The sequence below is a fragment of the Leptinotarsa decemlineata genome, unplaced genomic scaffold (genome assembly GCF_025532065.1).
Source record: "Leptinotarsa decemlineata unplaced genomic scaffold, Ldec_3_MD MMD2_tig00005521_RagTag_RagTag, whole genome shotgun sequence".
NCBI lineage: Eukaryota > Metazoa > Arthropoda > Insecta > Coleoptera > Chrysomelidae > Leptinotarsa > Leptinotarsa decemlineata.
Window position 1 is genome coordinate 233,039 of NW_027412631.1, and position 14,325 is coordinate 247,363.

Below are 14,325 nucleotides of genomic sequence, written 5' to 3' on the forward strand. Positions count from 1 at the left end.
AACGACCATTACCAACAGGTGAATTTTTATGGTTAACACCTCATGAAATTCTCAATCTTGATATAATGAATGTGGATGTTGATAGTCCTTATGGATATGTATTGAAATGGATATACATTATCCCCAAGAACTTCACGATAAACATTCCGATTTTCCATTCTTAGTTGAACGTTCGATACCTCCATATGCAAAATCGAAAGTTCTCAAATTAATTCCAAATTTAAACGACAGAAGAAAATATATTGTTCACTATAGAAACTTACAGTAAACTGTCGATCATGGTTTGATAGTGATGAACACACATAGAGTATTGAGGTTCAAGCAATCACGTTGGATGAAGCCCTATATAGATTTGAATACTGAAATGCGTAATCGGTCTAATAACAAATCTGAAAAAGATTTCTATAAACTAATGAATAATGCAGTCTATGGAAAAACAATGGAAAACGTAGACAATAGAATTGATGTTAATTGGGAAAATATAAAGAAAAATATAGGTGCTAGTTGTCTCATATCGCGACCAAATTTTAAAAAATTATTCATTTTTACAGAAAATTTTGTTGCCATTCAATTCGCTAGAGTAAAAGTACATTATGATAACCCACTGTATTTGGGATTTTCCATTCTAGAATTATCCAAAACAGTCATGTACGATTTTTTCTATGGATGTATCGAACAACATTTGGAGAAGATGCGTCCCTACCAACTCCCTTATTCTCAAAGTAAATACAGACAATTTCTATGAATTTATCAAAAATAATATAAACAAGTTCGATACATCTAATTATAAAATAGGATGTTGCAAATATTACCTCATTAGGTTAAAAAATTCACAACTTACCCCATAAATTGTCACTGGTTCCTTCCTTCCACCCAAAACGTTGGCAATTAGGGAAAATAGGAAGGTGAAATAGGAAAATGAAGGAAATATGAATTCTAATCGGAAGATCTTCCGATAATTGTTCCCCAGCAAACAAATAATTAAATTCAAAATGTATCACGAACCGATTGATCAACCAATAATAATACACCATAAGTTCCGTCTCTCATAAACGTAAAGAACATACTACTTTCTCCTACCAATATGGTTCGTTTTCCTTATTTCGAAAAAAAATGCGCCGTTGCCAAACTATATAATTTGTACCAGTATTTACAAACTTCGAACGATACGGAACATACCGCCCGCCCTGAAAAACTAAAGTTTTCAGCCAAAATTGAGAGGAAAAAAAAATTATATGAATACATTTATAGGAAAATTCTTAGTTTAATTATGAATTCTGCTTCGCCTGCCTGACTCTTTGTAAAGGTAAATCAGCCATGAGTGGGTTTATTGCGGTAGGTTTTAACCTGAAACAACGGTTACATGCATGAACCCGCGCTCTAATTGTATTTCTACCGGCTAGAATCCAATATTTCTGTCTCAGAAGAGATTCCAATAAATGCGGACCGGTATGCAAGTGAATTATGTGATAAACGTCTATCAACCTATCGATTAATTTATCCTTGGAAGGCAAAATTATAGGGTGTCGTTGATTATAGGCCAAATCTGATTGGGATAATCGACCGCCAACCCGCAATAAACCGCCTTGAAGAAAAGGTTTTAATTTACATAACCTTGTCGAGCAATTCATGTTTTTTGATATACGCTCAATATCCTGATGAAAATGTTTATGTTGGACTATTTTAATCAACCGCAATTCCGCTTTCCAAAGATCCGTTGCCGAAATAGTTCTACTTCGTGGAAGAATTTTCAAAAATCTCAATACATATACTGTTGTCCGCAAAATATGTGACCAAGAAGAACACCTAAGAAATAACTCGTATAAGGGATGATTTTCTACGGTTTCTTTAGTAAGGAAAACCTTTTTCTCCGGTATTTGTTCGCACACTACTTTCAAATCCGATACAGGCCAATTCTCTTCCGTTAAACTGATCCAATCCGGTCCTCTTAACCAACAAGTGTGGTTTATTAACTGAACAGGAGTTAAGTCCCTTGAAAGACAATCCGCCGGATTGGTATCTCCTGAAATGTGAATCCAAATTGTTTTTGGTAATTGCTCTCGAATATGTTGTACTCGATTGGCCACAAACATTTCTTTAAGGTGGTTTGATTGAAGCCACTGTATGACAGTAGTGGAATCAGAAAATGCATAAACCTTTGAAATGAAAACTTGATTTGTATAAGTATCTATCACATGTTTCACCAAATTGGAAAGAAGAACCGCTGCACATAATTCCAATCTAGGAATTGTTAATAACTTGAAAGGTGAAACTTTGGACTTGACACAAACCAAATTGACGTTGACATTACCATTGGACGTTATTGTGCGTAAATATACCAGTGCCCCATAACCATCCTGGCTAGCATCTCCAAATGCTAAAATCATAACTGGATCATCCGCCTCTGCTCCTAGACTCCTACGCACCTGAAAACTATGCAACTCCGACCATTCTGATCGGACCCTATTCCAACGCCTAGATATTTCATCTGGGGGTTCGTCATCTCAACCTAGTTTCAACCTCCACAATTCTTTAACTAACAGTTTTGAATAAAATATAAAAGGGGCCAATCAAACCAATTGGGTCATAACATCGAGCGATTGATGACAATATTTTTCTCTTTGAACCTTGTGAATCTGGAACTGTTAATTGAAAACTCAACATATCCAATTGAGGATTCCACTGTAAACCTAAAATTTTGGTATCAGTTTGGAAGAGTACCGTCTTCAACAATTGTTTATCAGTTGGTATTTTTTTCGACAAAGAATTCGAATTTGTAGCCCATTTGGTCAAATCGAAACCACCCGCCGCGAATATTTTGGTCGACTCCTCGTACAATCTGACTGCCTCAACTTCAGTATTTACGCTAGAGACCAAGTCATCAATATATAGGTCCCTCAGTATGATCTGGGAGGTGACAGGAAATTGTTCACCTTCCTCTTCTATGAGTTTCCTAACCGTTTTCAAAGCTAAATAATGGGAGGATTTAACTCCAAAAGCTACTGTAGAAATTTCATAAGTTTGGATTTCATCCGCTAAATCAAATCGCCAAAATAGTCTTTGAAATCTACGGTGCTTCTCTATAATATTTATTTGACGATACATTTGGCGCAAATCACTTGTTATAGCTATTTTGAATAATCTGAAATTGATCAATAGGGTAACGATATCTGTTTGAAGCTTCGGACCACTGTATAACAAATCATTGAGAGATATATCCGAATCTGAAGGAAAACTTGCATCCAAAACTACTCTAACCGGTGCACTACTACTTTCTGGTTTATAAACTGAATGATGTGGCATATAATAATTAGGCGTATTGAAACTATCCTTCAGGACCAAACGCATATGTCCCTGATCAATAAAATCCTTCATAATTTCATTGTAAGTTGACCTCAAGTCAGGAATTTTCATAAATTTTCTTTCCAGAAAAAATAACCGTAACCTAGCTGCCTTGCTTGAATCTCCTAAACATGCTGGAGAGTACTTGAATGGTAAGGCAACAGTAAATCGTCCTGAAATATCTCTACTATAACCTGATAAATATAATTTTTCGCATTCTACTTCGTCTGGATCAGGCGGAGAACACTTTGGAACTTGCTCTATTTCCCAAAATTTGTTCACTAAATTTTCAACCGGTATTTCATCCGTTAATGCCAAAAAGGTCTGACCTTCCGAAACCAGATTTTTCATTGGTATTTTACCCATTATTACATAACCAAAAACAGTTTCTACCGCAATAGGAGAACCATTTGAATCAACAATACGTCCTGACTTTATTAATTCTGTAAACAATTCAGCTCCTATAATTCCGTCAATTTCTCCCGGTTGATAAAAATTTTCATCAGCTAATTGAATACCGCCCAAGTTATCACAAATCTCATTTTCATTCACCAAAACTCTAGGTAACTTCTCCGAAATTTTTTCTGTTATCAAAGTCCGTATTGAATAAGTTTTATCAACATCATACCGAGAAGAAATTATCAAATTAGCCGTACCTTTCACTGGTTGTGAGTTATTACCGATGCCTTGTATCGAAGAATAATATTTCTTTATATTTATTCCAAGTCTTTTACAGAGTGAATAAATGAATCTGGCTACCGCTATCTAAAATGAATCTTGCCACATTATTTTCTACTTGACTATTTATTATCCTAACTACCACCGTGGGTAACAATACTGTACATCCGATTTGTCGTGCCGCAAAAGTCGAACCGCCATTTTCTACAGGAATATTATGAATGGAATTACTTTCCATGTTACTTGACTCACCCGTACTGTCGGAGGTTCCCGCGATAGGTATTGAATTGGGTTTGCCCAAATGTAATAAAATATGGTGTTTTTTCGCGCATTCCGCACAAGTCCGTTCAATCGAACAAAATCTAACGCCATGACTTGATGAAAAGCAGTTGAAACACCAATTGTTATTTTTCACAGTTTCATATCGCTTATCAGGAGTTAATCGTTTGAATTTGTCACACCGACCTACGTTATGTCCTCTAGTATGACAAAATTGACAAAACTCAGTTTTAGGTCGAAACATTTTTGAAGAATTGTCCCTGGCCATAAATGATTTAGGCGGTTTAGATTTTATTTCCCACTGTCTAGTATGAGTAGTATTCTCTATCGGTTTTCTGTTTGCCAATATCTTTGACTGTTCTTTGACAAATGTAATGAGATCATCATACTTTGGAATACCAGATCCCCTTTTCAACATTTCAAAAGCTTTACTAGTCTCCATATCGAGTTTTGATAGAGACAAATAAACGAACATGAAATCAGACAAGTCATATAATCCTAATTGTTTCAAAGCTCTAACTGCGGAATCTACCTTTTCCAAAAATAAATTCAAATTGCTAGACGATTCACTTGTCAATCGCTTGAAGTCCATAATCTGATTTAAATAACTATTCGCTAGAGCACGTTGATCCTGATATTTATTTATAAGAGATTGCCAAATAATTGGATAATTATTTCCGGTGGGTGCTATTCCCGAACACACCCTCAAAGCCGAGCCCTTAAGGCGACCTACCAAATAATACATTCTATCAACATCTGTTAAAGACGAATTATCATGTATTAAATTCTTGAAAACGGAATAAAATGTTTCCCATTCTCTAATGTCTCCAGAAAAATCCGGCAATTAAATTTTAGGTAATCGTGGTGAACCTTGGGATGAGTGCGTGCTATTTGTGTTGGTAGAAGCCGCTGTATTTTCATTTCGAATTTTCTCTTCGCATTCTTTAATATTACAACACATTTCCTCAATAACATGATAAACAGAAAAATTTGGAATAAAATCTTCATCAACCTCTAAACTTTTCTCATTAACCTCATCTTCTGTTTGTAATAATTGACTACGCGTTGAATCTAACGACCTCACCATTATTTCAAATTTTTTCCTCACTACTGGATCATTCACTTTTTTTGACAAATCATATAAACTCTGCAAATTGGTAAACAATGATTCCTTTTTTGCGGTCAAAACCTTGACCTTCCGCTCCGCAACCGTACCTCCTGTCATTTTTATAACAACAAATTAGTAAATCCCAGACAAAAAAGTATTTAAAGAAATCGAAATGGTTAAGCAAAGCTCAAAATCAATCTGCACCTCGTGCCAAATTCAACAAATAATTTCAGCTCAAACTCTAGTTCGTGATAGTAAACAAAGCAATAAATTATCCAAAAGCTATTTAAAAATATTCCAAGTCAAACCCGAATTGAAAAGGAACCGAGATAAGAGACCAGCAAAAAATCCGAACTTTTTGCGCGTCGCCCGCTAATACCCTAAAATGGTATTTTAACACCGCCAATTATTTATTCAACCGAATTAACAATTGAATCGATTAGAATTTCCGATAATTTCCTTATCCGGCTCGAAGGACCAAAAATATGTTGCAAATATTACCTCATTAGGTTAAAAAATTCACAACTTACCCCAAAAATTGTCACTGGTTCCTTCCTTCCACCCAAAACGTTGGCAATTAGGGAAAATAGGAAGGTGAAGTAGGAAAATGAAGGAAATATGAATTCTAATCGGAAGATCTTCCGATAATTGTTCTCCAGCAAACAAATAATTAAATTCAAAATGTATCACGAACCGATTGATCAACCAATAATAATACACCATAAGTTCCGTCTCTCATAAACGTAAAGAACATACTACTTTTTCCTACCAATATGGTTCGTTTTCCTTATTTCGAAAAAAAAATGCGCCGTTGCCGAACTATATAATTTGTACCAGTATTTACAAACTTCGAACGATACGGAACATAGGAAACCAATTCAATATTCCAGTGACAAAGTCAGTTCTGGGTAATTTCAAGGATGAATTTCCAAATGATCCAATAATCAGCTTTTACGGTACAGGTGCTAAAGCATATTACGTAATGTCTGTGAATAGTGAACTGAAGATGGTCAAAGGCATCAAACGATCTGTTATAGTGAATGAATTGACATGTGAAAACTATGAAAAATTATCGAAGAGGGAAGTATGATATTCAGGAAAATGAACTCATTCAGAAGCGTATTGCATGAATAAATTGAAAAATAAAGTCGCATTATCATATCACGACGACAAAAGATTCATCATTCCGAATATCACTCGAACTCTTCCATGGAGTCATAGCGATGTAGAGTTTTATCGAAATGATCCTAATGACAACATTCGTTGGGTGTCTGAAGTCGTTCATTCTTTTTCTCAAGAGAGCGCCTTAGACCAACTAATTAATTTGTTGACTGTTGAGATGAATAACTGAAGTATCATTCGAAGTGTTATTGGTTTTTCCTTCAAACCGAAACATCCATTATTTGTGATTATTGCGTTGTGATTCTTTACATTACCGTACACATTGAACAATGCGATGGTTGGAGCATTGTTCTTCACTTCGTCTTATTATTATTTTTTTTATTTCAATTCCAAGCTCTTCTAGACAAATATCTCACAACAATTTTTGTGTTCTCTAATCACTCGTAAATGATCTCTTGAGAAGAAAATTAAAAAAGACATGTTTCATAATGAAATCAACAAGTATAGTTTCATATAATTCATATTGTATTTTATCCATTCAATTATCTCTTTCAATGAATGAAGCTTATGTCATTTTTCAATTTATTCCCACTTCATCCCCACTCCTTCCCCATTCCCTTTCAAAAGTATAAAAGTAAGAATTATCTGATGGAATATTCAGTTGATCACCTACCTTCAACATGGAACCTGATTCAACTACCAAGCCATACAGATTCCCGGAGCCTCAAATAGATGACAACATATCCATTCAAGAGGGTTTTGTTCACCTCACCACAGCACCTCACTGGACTGAGTATGAACACATGACTCGTGATTATAGAGTGCAGGTGCTGCATGTTACCGGCTCCGACGAAGCGGACCTATCTGATGGGGAGTACCCGAATCCTGACGGATGGGATCCTGATTATTTGGACGATGACCCACTGCCCTGGGGAGAAGATGACGATGACGATGAGTCCGAGAAAGTCGAGGATAGTCCTCCAAGATCCCCAATCCTCATCGAGGATAGTCCTCCACGAGCCCCTATCCCATTTGATGAGGTCCTCAATTCTGATGACGATTTGTAATCGTTTCCCCCACCCTTAATCCTTTCCTTTCACGGAGTAAATACTTTTTGGTTGGTGTACACGGGGCACTGCGAGATTGTGGCAGTGTCTTCTTCCCTCTCCCTCATTAGTTTCTCATAATAATCACTCAGAGTTTCATGAAGATCGTCATTCTTGTTGCTTTTGAATTTCAACCACTGAATTGAGTTCTACATCATTCTTCCACAATGTCGAGTGCTGATTCCACCACCGAATCGATGAGTGTACCAGAGTATTATATGTCGAGTACAGGACCCATCCAGGTACATGAAATAGATTCATCGTTCGATCATTTCAGTACACCCTTCGCACAATTTCTGCAACGCATCTATGATCTTCCTGATGATTTTCCGGAACGTATAGAAGAAGGTATGCAAGAGAAAGTGGATGTCGACGAGTTAGACGATCTAGAGGATAACAAGCTAGATGATTATGCGGACGATGTCATTAGTATATCGTCTGATTCTGATGATTATGAGGACGACATCATCAGTACATCATCAGATACAGATGATTCAGATGACGATACCATCATCATTGTTTCTGATGATGAGGAGCGTTAATCCATACCATTGCATGGATTAATAAAAAACAGCCCTTTTCAGGGCTACAATTGAAGACTGAAACAAAATCAGCTCTTTTCAGAGCTATCATTATACTTTCAAACAGAAACAGGTTCATACCATTGTTAACATTATAGTCTCAAACATTATAGCCCTTTTCAGGGCTACAATTGCAGACTGAAACAAAAACAGCTCTTTTCAGAGCTATCATGATACTTTCAAACAGAAACAGATTCATACCATTGATAACATTAGGTTGACATTATAGTCTCAAACAAAATGTATGTGAAAGTACCATCATCCCTCTCTGTAGTACTCATCATTATATGCATATATATTCAATGATTGACGAATTGCCAACTCCAACTTTCAGCTGAAGTAGTACTCATCATATGCACAGATATTCCATGACTAGCGAATTCTCAACTTCGACTTTTCAGTCAAAGCAGTAATTTATCATATAATACAAAGATATTCAATGACTAACAAATTTCCAACTTCGACTTTTTTAGTCAAAATAGTCATTTGTCACATAATCTGTGAATACTACTACTACTACTGTATGAATAATGTAGCCCTGAAAAGGACTGTTGTTTTTTTTGACCAGTAGGTCCACGGTTATTGTGTCACAGGTTTGACATTGTTGCATATTATACATGTCGACACTCGGGTGAAGTTTGTTAGGGGTCTCTCGCAAGCATCGCACCAATTCTGTCCCATTTCCATCATAGAAACGGTGTTGTGTGTGTTGATATGATGATACCTTCCTCCATTGTTGTTTCTGATGGAGTAAAAACGAAAACAACACCAACATAGCTTTTTGATGTTGTCATCAATTGTTCTGATCCGCGCATGCCCGTCCATCACGCAATATAAAGCCATGGGATCTTCTAATGTGTCGGTGATATTGAGCAAGCGGAGACCGATTCTCAAACCACCATCACCTTCAGATGAATCAGCTACTACAACCCCTTCATCATCACCTTCACCATCCACGACCCTCTCAAGCTCCATCATGTCACCATCTTCGTCGCTTTCATTAGCCTCGTTTTCATTTTCGTCGCTTTCGTTAGCCTGGTTTTTATCTTCGTTGACTCCAAGGTCAATCTCCTCTTCATCGACTACAACATATTCTCCAACATATTCTTCAACTATCACTTCCTCTAGCGGAATGTTGGCATCCTCATCATATGACTCGTCTATCCAATTATTTGCATCAACAGCAGATATTCTATTTAATGCAGCAACTATTTTTTCAGTATTCAGTATTCATCTTGATATTTTTTCACAGTTGCAGAGTGAATGAATGAACTTCAGGATCGCCAAGTCGACTTATGTAGTGGTACGATTCCCACTTATCACTTGACTCGTTTTGAGTGGGATAGAAAGATATAGCATCTCAAAACATAAGTTGTTATGATAAAGTCATGCTTGTGAGAAGGAGAAGTTCTCCCCACTATACTTTCACATGGTGTTAATTTGCAATAATAGAGAATGTCGGTATAGGAGAGAGAGAGAGCAGTCATAATTTCTATAAGTCATCTCCTAATATTTCTAATCGAATTAGTAAAATGCCGTTTCCAAAAGAGTGGAATGAAAAACAAAAGTGTGCGTCTACCCAATGATGATTGCCGGGGCTATTGTGTGCTACTTTTGCCAAATAAATAAGTAGTCCTAAGGAAACAATCAATCCATGCACTGGTATGTGCAATGATTGTGTGTCGCGGATTCAGCTATCGCCTCCATCTCATTCATCGAAGCGAACAAAATCAGAATATCGTCAACAACAGTCACATGCCTGAAGTGTTCCGAACCTATAATATTCAATAATATGTGTATTTGTAGAAATATTTGTGGTACCTGTGCTGCTGTTCCAGCTCCACTGCAACATTGCTTGCGTTGTGATACATACTATATGAATTGTTGGAATCATGTATGCACTACATGTAGAAGTACTTGGGATCTATGTGAGAAGGTTGGTCAACTCTACCCCAATAGGAGAATTCATTTCTTTCAATGTTGGTGTCTGATACATGAACAACAAATATTGAGGAGGAGAATCAAAAAACGTTCCACATCAACAGAAACACATTAACACTTTTGATTTTTATTGTCATTATTGTCCTCTGTTATTGATAAATATATATTTTTTTGAATTTATTTATATTATTTCCTCACATTTTAAAAATGCATGCAACACAAATTGTTCCTCTTAAATGACAAAGATTGTCACATGCGTGAACAGTTCAGTGGAAGAGCGCATGTGCCAGTTACTGAAAGAGCGCATGCGCTAGTTTATTTTCTTCTATGAAAGGTAAAGAATCAGTAACATCATCACCTTTCCTATTCACATTCGATTGCTATCACATATCATTCCTCAGACCTAAATAATCATTATCATGAGCTCTGTGTCGCTATTGATTGCTGAAGATGGTTTACCACTTGTTGATATCAATCACACTGATTTTGAGAATATTCCAGTATTACATTTATCGAGTCAAGAGTCGATAAATGATTTTGATATTAACGACTTCGTTAACTTTGCAGATGTGCGGGAACCAAATGAGCAAATTGTTGTTGAAAATCCAATCGTTTCGCAATTATGACCACTCAAACACGAGCTCAGGTAGAGCTTGAGGAGTTGACTCAACTTTATGAGACGGCATTATCAGTGAGAGATAATTGGCAGAAAGAGTTGGAGAGTGCATTTCAAAGTGACAGCGATTAGTTTTGGGAATGGTATTGTGTTTTCAATATCGTGAGTTGAAAAGATATAAGCGGGAATGTAGTATACAATTAATTTGGTTTGGTATACACAGAACGTTGCGAATGGTTGGGACAACGTTTACAGCTGCAATATTTTTCAATTCACATACATATAATTCAAATGAAAACAATAATGAATTTCAACATTACTTTATTCATTAATACATTAGTATATAGATTTAAACCATATTTGATTCATCAATCCAAGAATTTTGTTCGCTAGGAAGGCCTAACCACTTCACATATACTTTATTTTTTCTTCTCTTCAACACCTTCTCAATCAAATATACGTCAGGATTTTCGGTTCGTAATAACTCTTCTTCGTAGAAAAAACATCCTCTAATAGGTTGTTCATTCATATCTTCAAGATCGTAGGTCGTGAGGGTGGTTTTATTGATTTGAAGAGCTCCGTGGTGAAATTCGCAGTGTAGGACTTTTCAAAAATATTTTTGTACTTGCTTATACGTACAATATTATACAATTGGAATTTGGGTTTACTTTGTTTTCCTCCAATTCCTTTGATACCTTTGAATTTCAAATTTGTTGTTGAATCAACATTGATGGGTGCCATACCTACTGTACGATGAACTTTATTGTTATATCTACTAGTTATAGTTGAATCAAGCTATTTGTGGTGATCTCACATCGAAAATCCCTTGTAGAGCCATGCCTTTATTGTACGAATCACTCTTTCTGCTATAGCTGCCTTCTTTGTGCTGAATGTTGAATAATGATTGATATTATATTCTCGCATGAGAGATGAGAAGCTTTTATTGAAAAATTCTTTCCCTTGATCGCTTTGTATATGTTTGGGGGAAAATTTGGCTTCCTTAAGTACATGTTTCATTGCATTAGTTATTGTACTAACTGTTTTATCTTTAACTGCTACAGTCCACAGATATTTTGAGTAACAATCAATCACTACAAGTATATATCGGTATCCTTTATTACTTTTTGCATAAGATTGTAGTTCAGCTAGATCTATTTGCCATAAATCTACAAAACCTTCGATGGTGGTTATTCTTCTGCGAAAATTACGTCTTGCAGGTCTATATAATTCATTAAAAACTTGTCGTTTGATATCACTTATTTCATTAGTCATTCAATTTCAATATGATTAAAGAGAAAAGGTGATAATGTTACTGCATTGAATGATGATGTGACAGTGATCATTACTTGTGGATATATTAATATATTATACCTTCTTCACGTAATTCTTCAATTATTGAAATTATTTCATTGTCATGTCCAGTATGCCCAGCAGACTGAATCTACCATTAGTCGTAAGCGAGCAACTAACTCTTTCGGTGAGTTCCAGTACACATAATTCACAGGTTTAGAATTATATGTTTTCTCCATTTTCATTCGTTTGAGTGCTCCACAAATTTTACTTCTACTTTTTATTGGATATTGTAGTGAGTATAATAGAGGTTTGATAACTTCACGAAATTTTTCAGAATTTGTCTTTTTAAAACCATTCTTCAGATGATATTGTTTATATGGAGCATTCTTTATTTTCAATATTTTGGAATATACTTGACGAATTTCTTCATAATCAAGATCTTGCGGATCATGTCATACAAGTCTGCACTACCTGCGCATTCATATTTTTTCACTTTATTAGCATCCCAAAATGAAATGTTTTTGAATTGAAAGGGGTTATACTTTTAGAAGTGATTAATTTTTGGGAAAGAAAGTTTTTGGCTTTCTACTACTCCATCTGATACAAAAAAATGGGTGAGAGAATCTTCCAAAGAAAGGAAGGAAGTAATCAATTTGAAAATAAGTAACGCTATACATGGATGTATAGATCATGCAAAGAAGTAACTTTCAGACACAAACTGAAAGAAAGTCCTCCTGAAACAGCTACTTTCATATAAACATTGAATCACACGAAAGAAAAAACTTCTTTCGAAACAAATACTTATATATGAACACTGAATTATACAGAAGATACTTTTCTCTATTCAGTTTGTATATCAAACATTTGTTGAGGAATAAGAATCAGATACCATTCACATGAGTTCTACTTTGAATGAATGGTAATAAATTGTACTCACATGGAACACAATCACCCTAACTGGTATACACCGGTGTTTCGCCTTAAGACACTTGTCCTAAGGCTCTTCAGTACCAAATTGGATAACATTATAGAAAATACACACACTTCATTCATGAATTACGATTTTGAATGTCACGGAATAAGCTTGATCTGCTTATGTCATCGATGACATCGTAATGACATTCATTCACCTATTTGATTTAATCCCAGCCATGAGGAATCTTATTTGAATTGAAAGGGGTTATATTTTAGGAGTGATTAATTTTTGGGAAAGAAACTTTTTGGCTTTCTACTACTCCATCTGATACAAAAAAATGGATGAGAGAATCTTCCAAAGAAAGGAAGGAAGTAATCAATTTGAAAATAAGTAACGCTATACATGGATGTGTAGATCATGCAAAGAAGTAACTTTCAGACACAAACTGAAAGAAAGTCCTCCTGAAACAGCTACTTTCATATGAACATTGAATTACATGAAAGAAAAAAATTCTTTCGAAACGAATACTTCTATATGAACACTGAATTATACAGAAGATACTTTTCTCTATTCAGTTTGTATATCAAACATTTGTTGAGGAATAAGAATCAGATATCATTCACATGAGTTCTACTTTGAATGAATGGTGATAAATTATACTCACATGGAACACTGTCACCCTAACTGGTATACACCGGTGTTTCGCCTCAAGACACTTGCCCTAAGGCTCTTCAGTATCAAATTGAATAACATTATAGAAAATACATACACTTCATTCATGAATTACGATTTTGAATGTCACGGAATAAGCTTGATCTGCTTATGTCATCGATGACATCGTAATGACATTCATTCACCTATTTGATTTAATCCCAGCCATGAGGAATCTTATTTGAATTGAAATGTTATCCAATTTGGTACTGAAGAGCCTTAGGGCAAGTGTCTTAAGGCGAAACACCGGTGTATACCAGTTAGGGTGACAGTGTTCCGTGTGAGTACAATTTATTACCATTCATTCAAAGTAGAACTCATGTGAATGATATCTGATTCTTATTCCTCAACAAATGTTTGATATACAAACTGAATAGAGAAAAGTATCTTCTGTATAATTCAGTGTTCATATAGAAGTATTTGTTTCGAAAGAAGTTTTTTCTTTCGTGTAAATCAATGTTTATATGAAAGTAGCTGTTTCAGGAGGACTTTCTTTCAGTTTGTGTCTGAAAGTTACTTCTTTGCATGATCTACACATCCATGTATAGCGTTACTTATTTTCAAACTGATTACTTCCTTCCTTTCTTTGGAAGATTCTCTCATCCATTTTTTTGTATCAGATGGAGTAGTAG